Here is a 12,004-nt window from a genome sequence, read left to right as displayed (position 1 = left end):
GCTTGCAGTTCCCACTGCCCACTAGAATAATGCAGGAAGAGAACAAACTTAGAATGAACCTTTAACAGACTATTAGCCAAAAGTCAAAGCATGGCACAGCAATGATCTGGAAAAAAAAAAAAATGCCAAGACCAAGGATCCAATAAGTTGATGTAGAGCTCCGCAGGTATCAAGGACCTAAGGGAGTTCCAGTACCAGTGCATTGCCTGGGCTCTTCGAAGGCCCCTAGAACTTAAACTTACTTCAGGGAAGGGGTCAAAACTGTGCCTTGACTTAGATTTTCCATTACGCAGTGAAAAGGAGGCTAGAGTAGGTTAAAATAAGTAATAAAAAGCAAAGTTACACTTCCAGCACACCCGATTTTGTCGACTGAGATTTGCACCACTACAGAGTAGATGGCATGAAATGATTTCTAACATCCATTTAAACACTTCTATTCCCCACATATCTCAAAATATAAGTCAAGCTGGCTACTCTTTTGTTAGCCTTTATCCTAGCTACTCAAAGTTCAGATTCTCTCAAATTCCCTGAAAGTACAGTCTTCTCAGTCTCCTCTCCAGTTAAATCCCCTCCTTAACAAGCCTTTTTTTTTTTACATACAGAATTAAATAGGTTTTATCCTACTACTGCTGCAACCTTATACTCATGTTTCTTTTTAGTAAAAGTCTGACGTGATATTTGCAGTGACAGGGAATATCATTTGTATGAAACATAGAGGATTACTACAGGAAAACAGAGACTAGATTTTATATTTTCATTTGCCCGTAAGGAGTCTAGCATAGTGTCAGGCTCTACCATTCACTGTGTAGCTTAAGGCAAGTTAGTAACCTCTCTGAGCTTCAGTTATTTCCTCTGTAAAATAAGGGCAATGACTTGGTTCTTGTGACAATCTGATGAGATCACATATGTAAAAGTATTGCATGTTATCCAACTTAGTTATTTAATACATTGAAGCTATTTTTGGGGTGACACAAAGGTTTAGATTGTCAAATCAAACTCACATGAATCAGAGATCCTACCCAGAATCAAGAGGCATAGGTGAAGCCAGGAGGGCTCTGGGATATTCCACATAACTCTGTAAGCCCTTCCCTTTTGTATACAACAAACTTTCTGGCCCACAGTAATGGACAAGATCCTAGAGAGGATGTTTCATAAATCTACAGATTCTAGGGTTGTTTACCTTTGGCAGTCTTAAAACAAGGACATCCTACTATGAGCATTCCATAGATAAGGACCTTCCTGAAAGCAGTATCAGGAAGAGAGTTATCATTATATTTATAATATTCCTGAACTGGGTCACCTGCCTCATGGGAGAGAGAACTTTGAAACTTTGTTACCACTTTAGAAAGCAGTAAAAGGTCTGATTTTTCAAAAAGATTCCCCTACAGTAGAGAGACTTGTTCATTTTTTTCAGCTGAAGTCTCTGTTCCCCTTGGTGGTTTGAGTGGCCCTAATGGTTCTTTAGTGTTCACGTAATGATGCCAGAGAGGTGCCTATGTCTGAAAATGAGCACATTTCCACCAAAGGACTTTTAAATTACCTTCTTTGAAAAATATTTTTTTTAAAAAAAGTACTTTTAAAAATGTTTTAATGAATTTTCATTAAAGCTTTGTTTGCCCTTGGTATATACTTCTTTAAATAAAGTGTGCTAATTTCTCCTCCCTAGATAAAGTCACCCAATTATGTAGTTAAGTATTTGTCTAAAAAAAAATTTCTGGGTACAGAACATTACTGTAAATCATCTTTGCTTCTCTTCTGTCCTCGGGCATCAAAAAGGCAAATGGAAGAATTCTCGCTGGTTTACAGTGAGAATTCAGTAACATACTGTCTTTGGTAACATATTCTCAAATATCATGGCAAAGAAAATGGTTAGGTAGCCACAGGATTACCAAATTCAGGCATTTCCCACATATTTTAACACAAAAATACAAGAAGCAAAAGAACTGTTCCATACCTGGAATATTTTCTAAACAACTTTGATTTGCATTCATGGTTGTAAATTTCACCCAGGATAAAAATTAGAGCTAAAAGTATCAATCAGTTTATTGCTATTAAGAAGATGAAGTCTCCCAACAAAAACAAGAATTAACCCAAAGAGTTAAAATAATACTCTATGTATTATAAGGAGTATTATTTTAATGCGTCTAGGTTTGGCATTTATTTTTATCCTCTGTTCTTATCACCCCATTTCATCTCTTCTCTGCTTCCACTCTGAATGATTTCTAAGAAGCTAATAACACACTTTCAAATTGCCCCCACTCCCTTTCTAAAGAATTGATTCTCAATTGTGAAAGCCAGGACAGAACACATTCTCCACATCCGTACAAACTCATATTCCAGCACTGTGTGTGCTTCTCTTGTCTTTAGCAAGGGATATAGTTTTCCTACCTTTTTAGGTTCCAAAGCTACTTAGAGATGGAAAAATAAGCTATTGCAAACAATTATAGATAAATGCTCTCCAAGGGTTCCTTATCAATCTGACCTGTATTTCGTCTATTAAAAGAATAAAAACAATGAATAATAAATCTGTTACGTACCCAGATTATCTTTGATCACAAAAACTAATATAAATTACAATTTTATTATTTCTCGAAGATTTATTTGAGTGAGAGAGAGAGAGAGAGTGCGAGAGGGCAGCAGGCGGTGGGTAGGGACAGAGGGAGAGGGAGAGAATCTCAAGCAGACTCCGGGCTGAGTGCAGAGCCCAGCTCCAGGCTAGATCCCAGCACCCTGAGATCATGACCTGAATGGAAATCAAAAGCCAGCCGCTTAACCAACTGAGCCACCCAGGTGCCCCTATAAATTACAATTTTAGGCTAACTGAATTTAAATTTTAAAAAAAGAATCCAATAAATAAATAAATTACAATTTAAAAAACATTTGTTTAAAACTCTAGGCTTGTACAATTTAACTAGAAGTATTAGAAGTATTCTAGCAATAGTATGAGAATAATGAATGGGAAAACAATATGTTCTGCAGAAAAATCTAGAGGAGAAATAAAAGTACATAGAAGTAAAAGAAAAATAATTTTCCAGGGAAATTAAACAAATTTAAAATACTGTGTATATTACTTTTGCACAAAACTTTAAAAAATCTAACTGTTGACAAGATACTTTATCTAGTTCAACAGTTTATTTCAATTAGTCTTTCCTATTCTTCCTAGTATAATAGTAATGTATCTAATGGTAATCACATTAGCAGGAGAATATACAGCTTCAATATTGATGAACCAACTTTTGATTTTTAGTAATGTATTTATTTACTTTTCCACATACTGTTTCATTGCAGGTCAGTCATATTTCTTTCTAAATCTAGACTTGCAGGCCCTTTTAATCAATAAATATTTATTAACTGAATGCATTAAGCGCAGCACATAGTTCACATTTAACGCCTGATTTAAATTAGAGACACTATTTTTATTATACTTATGTGTGTGTATATATATATTTTCTTCCTTTGAATACCCAACAATTAATCTTTAGAAATGTACTTATTTTGGTAATGTATTGAAGACATTTTCCAAAACTGAGTTCTGGCAAGAGTTCTGGAAAAGAACAGGTAGTCTTCTCGCCAGATTGCAGGTGCAAGGAAGAAGAAGGGACAAAGCTAAGTCAGAAGCAAGAGATCTAGGAGGCAGGTATGAAAGACAGAACAGCAGCAAAAAGTTCACTGGAAGGAAATGGATAGATTTGAGAAAGAAGAAAGGAAGCAGGCAACAAAGAGAAAGCAGTCAGTAAAAGGGAGCCCCACTGGGAGACATCTGTAGAAAACATCTGTAGACACTTCTCCATCACCGCCAGGAAGGAGAATCCCTGCCACAGAGACACACAAAAAGGCTTAACTACCTGTGGTATCTGGTTGAAGGGCATAAACAACGCTCAGTGCACCAGCCTCTAATTACTCTATGACAGCCCCAGTTCCGCCCTCCCAGTGGAAAACATATGTCAAAGCATTTAGTATTGATTGAAACGTAAGGAAATTCTTTGATTCATCTCCTTCCCCACAACAAGCCTGCCTTATTTCACCCTCATCTGTCTGAGGAAAAAGAAAAATAAGTATTTCCTTCCAAGGAGAGATAGGAGATGGCTCTGATCCATTTATCACATAACTGTTGTGCTTTGCTTTCGTACCTGAGGTTAGAAAAATTCTGCCAACGCTGCCCTGTCAGACTGGCATTGAATGCAACAGTAGGTATGACAAAGGTACTAGCAGCTGGAAGGGTACACTGTCTCAAGTGCTAGTACTGATGACGGGGCCAGCCACCTGGAAGACTGAACAAGTCATCAGAAGATCAGCTGTGAAAAGAATCACCCCCCTCCCCACCACCTTGCTCCCTTTGAACATCTTATCCTTCCCGTGCTCCATATTATCCCATTTATAGCTCATTCAGGGCTAATGTAGCAGAGAGGAAACATGGAGAAGTCAGAGACAGAGAGAAATCTTTCAAACGAAAAGAGATGAATTCTTTATTATGACAAGTGGCGTTCACAGTTTCAAAAAAGAAAAATATGTTATGGATTTCTGTGCACACATTACTGCCCCTGGCCCATTCAAGTAATTCAATCTCACTCATGGAGTGAGTGCATTTTGTGGGTCAATCACAGGCACGTTTGTGTGGATGGGCTGCTACACAGAGCCAGAGTCTCCAGGTCAGTGATGAGCCAGATGCTGCCAATGGTGCCACTCCCAGAGTTACTGCTTCTGAGAGCTGGTGCTTTTGAAGTATGGCCAGCTGAAAGAAACAAGCAACCACAAAAAATATAATGGAGCCCATAAGAGGCCTGGGCGAAAAAATGCACATATACAATTACCTGATTGTTAGGCTTTACATTCAGTTTCAGGAGTCTGCATTATCTTGACAATGACTTGCTGAGCGGTGCTGGAAAGTCACTAAACTTTTTATGCTACTCAGTTTTTCAATCTATAAAATAACTTAATAAAAGCAATTCGATATAGAATAGTGTTCCATATAAGCAGGTGTCCTTGAAACCATTCACTTTAAGAGATCAAATAGATTAGCTTCCTATTGACAGCCTCACATGCTATCACAGAAAGTATCTATGAAGGACAACAATCAAATGCCTAGGGCATTCATAAAACCCAAGTTCAGAGTTAGTTAGCATTTGAGAAGGCCTCTTCTCCTCCTCCCTTGCTCAGGCCCTCAAATTAGGAAAAATCAAGAATCCCAAGCCTTTAGACAAGCAAAGGAATCAAATTCCCCTCCACACACAGCCAGAAACAGTCACAAAGGTGGATCCACTATGACTAAGAACGAGACAAGAATTGAGGCCAATAGAGAAGAAAAACTAAAATGTTGCCCCATAACCAATCCAGCTTCTTCCATTCAAACCACTTTGGGCTCAGTGCAGAATTATCTGGGAAATAAAAGATTTTTAAAAAGAGAAAGGAGGAACAAGCCCAAGAACAAAGAGTGCAAAGGGGATGAAGAGTAGTTTATGGAATACAAACATTCACTCATACTTCTTTTTCTCCTAGCCATAACTATAATCTCAAACTACTACACTCATAAGGACAAAAACCATTCTATTTCTTTTTTATGAACATCCCCCCTGTCCAACCCACTATCTTCTCAATCCCACCTAGCTTTTAATGAAGTACCATGCAGACATAGTAGATGACTCACTGGTTCAGAAATGTTACCTGACCTGTAAATTCAATCTGAATCCAGTGATTACTCTTGGAAACAAGTATCACTTTTCTATACTTTGATTTTACATAATTTGGTGGAAGAACAGACTGAGAGAAATATACAGCTCTTGGAACATACAGAAGCACAACAATTTACATCTGTATCTGTACCCATGCATGGGTTTTCTTTCATCTTTTTGGAAACCTGTTTCATACTTCTGCACAAATAACTTTATAGGGTGAAATTTCATTTGCACATAGATTTAAATAACTGATATAATTCTACCCTCCTTATTAGATAGTAAACTTCTTTAAAGCAAAGACTTCTATTTTACCTCCAGTTCCCAATAAATGCCCACAGATGAAGAGATATATATTTTTAGAGTCAGTATGTTAAGGTAGTTCATCTCTTGCCATTGCTAATTTTATACTCTGGCGTTCAGTCTTTTGTTTGTTTGCTTTTGTTAATATGAACCATCTGTGCCTCTCATCCTGTGTTTTTAAATAAGCTACCTAATTGTAGGGTTTTAAATTTTTATATTTTACCCTCAAGCCTGCTGTTGATCATTTTTGTCAAGATTGAATGCCTGCCCTTTAAAAGGTCATCTCTGAGGTTTAAACCTGTTGGTTTGTGTTATTACGGCAAATCTCGCCCCGGAATGTTTGGTGTTGTAAAATAACCACCATCCACTGCTGTGTGGAATGAATAACTAAGGCAAAAGCCACTATTTCCTCTTAGTTGTGAAGATCAACTTTTAAACATGCACACAGTCTGTGGTTTGCCACTTTACATTTTTCAAGCAGTTAGCCAATAATATTCCAAAGAAAGTTTACAAAGACAACCCCTTTTAGACAACTTTTTTGAAAGGTAGTATTGTTACACAGGACGTATGGTAAGACAATGATAAATTTCAGTAATACAGTCAATAAATTATGTCTCAGTCATAATTTTCCTTGGCCTCATAGATTCAACAACCAAATTATCCTTTATTTTTATTTGACAAGGTAATACTATATTATTCTGTGGAAAGAGAATATTTGTTCTTTCTAAAAAGAATTGGAGACAATCTAAATTATACACATATTACCAAAAAATGTACATGTGAGAACAGAACAATAAAATTAGATTTCAGAAGAGAAATAAAAAACCTGTAAAGACGAGAAAACTTTTTTTTTTTTTTAAACCAGGACTAGAGCTTAGTTATAACAAATGTGTACTAAGTTTGACCCTAGGTTTCTAGGAAGTCAGTGGTAAAGGGTTGTGGGAAGAACTAGTGTATTCTCTATTTCTCACTAATCATTTAAGAAACACATACCAGCACCTTTTTCTTGATAACTGCAAAGTTCACAGGTCTCCCAAAAATGAATATTGGAATGGGCTTTCGGTACCGATAACCATGACATAACAGATTAAGCGCTTTAGCCTGGAGAAATGAAAGAGAGTCCAGTAATCTTCAAAATTATTTCCTGGTCCAATAAAGTGTCCAATTTTGGAAACTAGTAGTAAGACTAGTTAATACTAATAATTTAGAAATAATAAGGAACTAGTATTCTGGTCTACATATTGTAAGAACATTAGGTATATAATTCTAGATCCTGAAAGATAACCATCTCAACATGACAGGTATTTCAGTCATTATAACTTTTTCTAGAGTATACTCTATGGAGTACAACTCAAAAATAATTCAACTATTTGCTTTATTTTTGATGTTCTAAAAATTACAAATATTAAATCATGTTGTTTTCTTTAAATTAGTTATCCTGGAAGGTTTAAAATACAGACAGGGCTTCAAATATTAATAGAGTATTAAAATAGGAATTATCTCTGGAACTAGTTTTACAAGAACACAAGACTTGTGTTTTACTAAATGCATAGTATTCCATAGTCATCTTTCTCATTTTCATTAAAGAGATGTAATGGCAACATTATGAAGATGGAAACCAGACAACTCTGAGTTTGAAAGCTATGTCCACTACATACTGTCTGACCCAGGGCATATTACCTAAGTAGTTGGCATTTCTATTTCATAGTCTGCACAAGAGTAGTAACATAGACCAGGAAGACTTTTGTGAGAGTAAAATTATGTAAGAAATACTGTTCACAGTCTCTTATCCACAGATACTGCTTTAAAAACCTTATCTGTCCATAAACAACCTCTCCACAATTACATAAAATGCAAAAGCACAGACACTTCTTTTGAGTTTAATTCCAGAGATCATTTTACTAAGATTGCTAGCGATAAAAACAATACTAGTGGCAAGAGGAAGTTTTATTTTTTATTACCAGTATCAATGAAATTCTATTTTATCTGATAATTTTCTTGGTTCCTCCCTACTCCACTATTTTTTTCCTCTCTACTGTACTTATAGCTTTCTCCAATTACACGTAATCTCTATCCTTTTGCCATACTACAATTAGTAAAGAGAGGAATATGGAAGGAAAGGTAAACTAATATGTCTGTTAGTATCAACAAAAGCATGTATTCCTAAAAGGAAATCTGTCTGCAAGTAAACCAAATATTTTCAACAAATCAATATATTTCGAAGCTGTGACATCAGACATTACCTCAAAAATTAACTTACTATCTTTTTATTCTATTAGTAACTGACTCCCAACACTCTAAGCATAACCTTTACCTCCAAACACATGGTAAGGATCAAAAATGAAGTGGATTTAAGGAATATCTTTGTATACTTTATTTGGTTTTAAATAGTGCTTTTCTACTTTCACACATTAAAAAGGGGCTTTATCAGTTTATTCTGCTTTTTTCAGCAAAAATATACAGCTCCCATTCTAAAATTGTCTCATTAAAAAAAATTTTTTTTTTTGCTATTGGGATCCTTACAGATAAAAAAGACCACTCTGTGAACTACATACACCATGTTAACAGTATGTAATATGGTGTCAGTTAGTGGTTCTCACAGACACTTTATAGAAAAAGAAAGCATTGTACATTACCAGTAGTAATTTCAACTGTGTTCATGGTAATTAAAATATTTAAAATATAAACTCCTCACACAAACCTAAAATCAAGAAGATGAATTCAATATAATCAAAGCTATAAAGCAATAAATTAAAATTAATATTAATTTAATGTAATATCTGATGATGCTTTGCTTTAGTCAAATTACCAGATCCAACATGTTTACATTACTGGCTACTATAACACAGTTTTTCTTAAGTTCAGTGTAACTACACAACTGCTTTGTGTAATGACTTCTTTCTCCCCACTATTTGATGTCTATTAGCCACACAAAGGGCATGGTTGGTGGGCAACTGGATAGAGAAGTCCAGACTTCTGAGAAGTGGTTTAGGCTAGAAACACTAAGCTTACAAGCTGAACACAATTTTGTGGTATTTTATGAGATAATGGAAGGAATGAGGGTAGAGAAGAGGTCCCATAGCCAAAGAATCATGACTGGAATCACAATAAAATAATGATCCAAAACCACCAAGAAAAATAAACGTCTCTGTATATCTGGGTCCCTCTGTTCCTTTCATCACCTGTTTATGGGTTTACCTACATCTTCAGTTCAGATTAGTTGGTTTTAAACTATAGGAGGAGGGGACTACAAAATTGTCTCAGCAAGTGACAATAAGGAATGGGGGGAACAAAGGGAAGAGCGTGAGAGACACTCCCTACCACTGCTTCAAGTGTGCAGGACTTCATCTGCTTTTAAATATGAGTGAGCTAAAAAAATATCTCACTTAAAGAACTGGTTCTGCGGCTAGAAAAAAAAAATGGATTAATTCTCATTGTATGTCAAGAAATAGAGACAAACTTGAGTTACCTTATGTAACAAGAAATGTACCATAAGGACACAGCTACAGAAACCTAGGACAATCTGTTGCTCAGAAGGATAAAACCCCCATGGCATGGTACCATCTTTACACCAGTGTACTGGCATTACCTTAACTCAGTTTTTTTGCCAATTATATACTCCATTGTTACTATTCATACACCTAGAGACAGATCTATAATCCTTTCTCTTCTTTGTAACCACTGATTACTCACAGTCCTACCTCCTCAGAACTTTGATTTATGATCATCACTCAGGGTTCTATTTCTATCTCATGATATCGTTCAGCTTCTGCTCCCTTTCTTAACCACTAATGTTTGCCTATTTCCTGATCAGTCCAATCAAGGGGGCAGAGTTCCATTATCTGCACAGGTAAGATTCTTCAGCAATGGCTGTGGATAGGTAAGATTGGCCTGGGAAGGATCCTAGTTTGTTAGGCACCAAGGCCGACATCTTTAACATAACAATGAGCACAATTTACACAACATACACCTTCATTAAAAATGAAGGTAAAAATATGTATTTTAAATAATTTACCAAAGGACAATTATTTATGGCACAGTACCAGAGAATAGCCATATCCGTAACTACTAGCAAAATGCATTAATTTCATCCAAATATACCTGACCTCAGTGATTTTATGTGTGTCAGGCTGCTCACTACAATTTAAGGAGCAATTTATAAAAATCAATATAGTGTGCAGGTAACCTCTTAATGAGTTCTGACGTATTTCCTACCTCAACTGGAAGACATTTAAGAATCTCAGATCATGGTGATAGGGGATCACGAGGTCATATTCCAATAACCAGCTGCCAAAAAAATAAAGTGAATGAGTTTTACAAAAACACTTCATATTCATTCCTTTTTATAAGAATGGTTGAGGAAGAAAAGACAAAAATAAATCAACTTTTTAGCCATGATAAAAATCAATTTTTAACAAACAGAGCTGCCAGCTGAGGAATCAAGTGTGAGAGCTTTTAACTTAGATTTAATAAACAGTAACTGCTTCCAGGATCTCTACCTAGAGCTAAATATAACAAGAAGTATTTCAAGAAGAGGATAAAATTCTTAAATATTCCAACCTCAAAATAAACCAATTTGGGGCAGTGTTTCCTTTTTTGGTGTAAAATTTTCTTTTACACAAATGGTCATCAAACACGTAGAGTGTAAAGTAGAGGGCATCAAAACCTCTACATAATAAAAATCTTCTCAAGCAAGTGAGAACTCCATATCTGATGAAGGCCAGACTATTTCAATTCATTGTGAACACCAGACCTCAGTGTTAGGAAACATGTCAATTTCATTCTCCTTCCCTAAAGAGTTAGGTCATATTTGTTAGTCAATGAATTCTGTGTACACATTTAATAAGAGACTTCTATTCTATTTAGCATATATTTGTTCTATTCACACAGAAGAGTAATATATAGAATTTGGTATAATTAGCCAAGAGCCTGAAAAGAGATACAAACAAATCAAAAAGAAAATTCAGAATGCCTTTGGAGTGTGCTTGGGGAACTCCTTGCCTTGAGAAAGTGTAGAAGTCATCTTTTAATAAATGATACCACGATGGTGTGATGTTGCTGGTATTTTTTTCATCATTGTAGTAAACAACAGAAACATCTCTACACCCATTTCAATATACTTTTATAGATTTAGGTTTTTTTTTTAGTTTTGCGAAGAAATTATGAATGGCGTCATAGTTGCACCTATGAGGACAAGTTATGTAAATATTTTTATGTTTGTGGTTCATTTTTAAAATCTTTATTTGGGAACAAATGAAGTACTTCATTACCTGTTGATTACAGAACACATGGAACTCATTATCCCCAAAATGATACTCAAATTGTAACTCTGAAAAAGTTTAAAGATTGAGGTGGATTAACAGATTGACTCCCTTACAAATTTTTTAAAGGGTAACATACTTGAACCAGAGAACAGTGTTACAAAGATAGTATTATAAACTCTTCCCAAAATGTAACTTGTGTGCTATTGCTATAAACCAAGAATCATTATATCTCAAAGTCAAAAGGATTATTTAATTTCTCAACTTTCACATTTTACTGATGGAAAAACAATGCTTTCAAAAGCTTAAATAATTTTCCCAGAGTCAAATACACGGTGGTGGAGCCTGCATAGGGATTTTTGCATATTCATTTAGAATTTAAAATCTAGGTGGACTGTGTTGCTAATTCAGCAAGCATGTTTCTAAACAAAATGAAAACAAGAAATCATAGAAAATTTCTGTAGAGGAAATGGTGTCTTGATATCAATTTACATGATAGTAAAAAGAATGTGTTCTACATTCCATCTGTCTTTTAAACTTTATATCATAATTACTTTTTAATGTTTTAAATTAAAGCAAATGGGAAGATAAGCATTCTCCTGTATTCAGATAATGTGGTCTTATTATCACTATCCAGGAACGGCCTTAAGAGATCATTAGTTGTGCTACCTACCTAGTACAAAGACAAAGGTAAATATTAATCACAATAACAGAAGATGAAACAAGAAATCATTATATTTAGCAGGAATTCACCACTTTTTATGTCAGAAA

This window comes from Ursus arctos, unplaced genomic scaffold, assembly GCF_023065955.2.
Source record: "Ursus arctos isolate Adak ecotype North America unplaced genomic scaffold, UrsArc2.0 scaffold_5, whole genome shotgun sequence".
Taxonomy (NCBI): Eukaryota; Metazoa; Chordata; class Mammalia; order Carnivora; family Ursidae; genus Ursus; species Ursus arctos.
Note: the sequence above shows the minus strand (reverse complement) of the source record.